Below are 4,441 nucleotides of genomic sequence, written 5' to 3'. Positions count from 1 at the left end.
TGTTTATTATTATCACAACAAGGAACTATTAAGCTAGTGACTGGAACTTGAAAATATGCTTTTATTCCTTTTTTCAATGAGCTGTAATTGAAGATAGCTGGTTGAATTCGTGTGATGATTCTCAACTGTCAGTATGCACTATTCTTAAAGAAACTGTTCAGCATTCTGAAACATACGCATATTTGGTTTGTTGCTTTGCCTGTACACTAAATTGAAGCTACTGCAAGCAGCTTCAGACCTTATCTAAACACAAACACTGGAAAGACTTACCAGCTAGCATGGCTCTGTGCAAATGTATATACAGTATAGTACATAACTTACCTTGGGAGACAGCTGGATCAGGACATTACGAGATTTTGTGCAAAACCATCTAGTCAGGCCACTCAGTGTCATGAATCCAGCTACCACACAAAGTAGGATGGCAATAAACAGATGGTTCATCCAGTTACCTGCCAAGAATTGTTTGTATCAGTTTCCACGGACGAGTTCTCTGATGGCCCTGTGTAACAAACCATCTGGCCTGTCAGGTGAGCACATAACACAACAACTTGAACTCCAACTAAATCTCCAATCTGACTTATTTGAGTCTGAGAAAGATACAATACCACAGATTTAGGGTGAAAATCATTACATAAAAACCTTCCTTCTCTCATCCCTCATTCCATCCTTGGCTTAATAGCATAGGTTGACTCTATTTTTGTCTGTTATGAATGTTTTGATGTGACGTAGGCTTTTTGTCTTATTTGTGAGCACTTCAGTCACAGAGAGAGCAGCCTTCGAGCCCTAAGCCTTGCCAGATGGAAGGCAATCGGTGTAAGCCTACAGCAGACTGTAAAGATCTAGATGACCTCATCTACAGATTTGAAATGATCCAAAAGTAAACACTACAAATGAATTGAGAATTGGCAGAGTAGTCTATACCAAGTATCATCTCTGTCTGGCTTCATATTGACCTAATATTAAATGTTGCCTTGTCAAATGTGGCCGTGGTTATCCGTTTTCATCTCCTACCCACACTCATCATATGTGAGATTCTCATAGCTGTGTTATAGGAAAGGGGTATAATGTAGGAGCTAGATAAGAACACAGACATTAGAAAAAAAAGGTCAAGTTAACTACTTATACCAGAAAACCATTTCACAGCATAGAGGCCATAATCCATGTCAGAAAATTAAATGTTTCACTCATGGTTAATTTATTATAGTGACCCAGAAATTGACACGCTCATACTGTATCTTTTTGCTTAACAAAGCATGTTTACTAGAAAAGCGTGTATGGAAACTTTTATGCAACCTCTTGCGCAGTGTGTCACATATGATAGCACTTCAAGTCAAGATAAGATCTTTTTCTGTGGTTACCAAAATGGTTTCATGTTTGCATCATTGGAAATGTACTGCACATCATCAAGACAGCTTTCAAAACAGTCAAAACCTTTTGTGCACATTTAAAAAGGTCTGTTCAAAAGGTCAGTTCACCAACGTTCTGCACTCGGGTAACATGACACAGGATCAAGCTGCATTCAATGACTGAGATGTAGCTGAGAGGTCAGAATAAAGTGTGTAAGTGTACCTTTTAGTTGAGATTATTTTCATGCTTGTCGAGGTCAAAAATTAACCTCCAAAGTTAATTTATTTGTCCAAGTTATTGAAATATGTGATTTCTCAATATAATTGAGGTGAATATAACATTTTTCCAGAATTTGTGTGTCTGTTTTTGTGGATTTTAAATAAATGTCTGTTCACCTTTGCAACATATGTCTCAAATCTTTTGCAACTTAAACTAAAACTAAGTTCATGGCAAGATACCACGAGATGTCAGTAAGATAATACAGTTTTTGTGTAGTTAACAGAGCCTTTAAGAAACTGCTGTATTATATTGTTGAGTATTTCACAATGACATAAAAATGTTTTTTAAGTTAAATAAAACCTTTAGAAATAGAAACATTGAAAAGGTTGAGTTAATTCTTGATCTCAAAAATAGAGATTGACAAATGTCTTAACTCAAAGTCCACTTACCAGCTTCTTTCTGGAGCTCTCACATCTCACAGTCGTCTTCATTAGCAGATGGATTTGGCCCAGTTGACGTAGATTGGAAAGAGGTCAAAGCCATTGACCAGGAGCACAACAATTGAGGAAGCAATTCACATCCAACATCAGACCATCTTTGACCACTTGGTGATGCTGCAATCTCTCAATATGAATCTGCAACTGTTAACCGCTATCTCTACAACTACCCATTGTATGGTTTCAGAAGAATATTTGCATCTCCTGAGCAGGATAAAAAAAAGAGGACAGTCACCTTGACACATGGAGACAGTCATCTCCCCATACAACAGTAATCATCTCCCTATACAACAGTAATCATCATACAAATCCCCAAAGAGGAGAGGTCTCGAACTTATGATTCATTATTGGCTTAAGGACTTTGCTACATGGAAAATCCTGAACTAATAGAACTAATAGATTAGTAGGCTATTGCATCACACTTGGGCGAGGGGGGGGGGGGGGGGTGTAAATATTACCTGTGGCACAATAGAAAAGAAGGAAGAAAATCAGACAGGTAGTTAAATAAAAAAAAACTTTTACAAAACGTACGGCAGCGTATTGCTGCCACGCCAGGAAAAAAAACGGATTAGTATCACATTATAACGTGAAACGTGATAGTTTTAACATAAAACTTTTCACGTTATAACGTTAGAGAGGCCCCGTTTACAAACAGACCTACAATCCACTTTCTCTCTTCTCTTCTCTTCTCTCAGCGCAGGGTACACTGTCAGCCAGCACTGTGCTGACAGGGACAGGGAAACGTTTCACGTTATAACATAATACTATCACGTTATAACATGAAAGGTTTTACGTTATAACGTGATACTGATCCGTTTTTTTTTCTGGTGTGGCAGCAATATGCTTCCGTAAAAAGGCCATCAAATCAAAATCACAAATAAAGTGCAACTCAGACATGATCCACTGGAGGGTGCTACAGTAGCCTATCTGGGGAAGTGACTAGAGATGTGCCTTTTTCTGTGACTGGGATGATGACCCGGAGACCTGCAGATTCAGACCCGCACATTCAGTGTTCCAAGCTTCACGAACAATTAGAACTTAGTGTTTTATTTGGACTTTGCCCTGTCGAAAATCCGTAAGGGCGCTGAATGCTCCAGACTGTGTGCAGTTGCAGCTTTACAGTCAACCAGTAGGTGGCACTGTCAAAAAACCACAAGGGGTCTGAACGTGCGGGTCCATAACTGCGAGGGTCTGACTGTGCAGGTCTCCGGATCCGCAGCGACATATTGTTGGGGATGACACGAATAAGCGTCCTTCTTCTTCTTCTTCCGCTTCATCGCAGATAACCGTCTCCACCACGAAAGTATTCTCAAAGTGACGGAGTGTGGTGGCAGTCCTTCGCCTCGCGCTTGTTGATGCCTGCGAGAGAGAGACAAGGGGGGCGACACACAGAGAGAGGATGAGAGATGTTAGTTTGTGCCGTGCTTGCTAAACTTCTGATCACAACAGTTTGCAGCATTAATGTCCTCTATCCCCGACTCCACAAGCCGTCTATCAGGCGACTAACGAGCTTTTTAACACGAATACCAACTCCAGAGCTTCTTTGTTGTTTTTTGTGCTTTGTCATGACAGTAAAGTCAAATGTGAAAGCCTCAACCAGTTCGTGACAGTTCCTACAGAAGATTTCAAAAATAAAGGATGCTCATCATGATGATTGTCCGTGATTGGACTTGTAGCCTAGCTACTACTTTGACAATGGTGGAAGTGTGAAAATTTTAAAAAGGAAACTAAAAGCCTACCTGTTCAGCGTGACTCTTGATTAATCATTTAATAGTTTAAAGTAGTTTTATTTTTATGTAATTGTGCTTCTTTTTAATGTTTTATTTTTTTGTATTATTATTTTTAAAAATATATATTTATTATCTTTTCATAAATTTCATTTGTCTGCTTTCCTAACCTAGCTTTTGTCCAGCTTTTATTAAACTTCATTTTCTATTTTATTTTTCATGTGTCCTTTTATTCTGTTTTAACCTAGTTTTTTTACTTTAACTTTTAATAAACCTTTTTTATTACTCTCTACTAAAACTTATTTGTTTAATTATTATTTATCTATTTCATTATTTATTTTTACTTATTTTAATTAAATTCTTAAACATTTTTTTATCATTTTTATTTTCTCTTGTGTGCATTGGTCTCAGTTTTTGTCTTTAAAATGTTCTTTGTTTTTATTCCTTTTTTAAAAACATTGTCACTTGTTCTGTCTTATTATCAGCTACAGAAGATTTCAAAAATAAAGGATGCTCATGATGATTGTCCATGGTTGGACTTGTACTACTTTGACAATGGTGGAAGTAGAAGTGTGAAAAACTAAAAAGAGCCTACCTGTTCACTTTTGATTAATAATTTAATAGTTTAAAGTACTTTTATTTTTATGTAAT

The sequence above is a fragment of the Scomber japonicus genome, chromosome 6 (assembly GCF_027409825.1).
Source record: "Scomber japonicus isolate fScoJap1 chromosome 6, fScoJap1.pri, whole genome shotgun sequence".
Classification (NCBI taxonomy): Eukaryota; Metazoa; Chordata; class Actinopteri; order Scombriformes; family Scombridae; genus Scomber; species Scomber japonicus.
The sequence above is the reverse complement of the archived record's forward strand: the minus strand, read 5'-3'. Positions refer to the sequence as shown.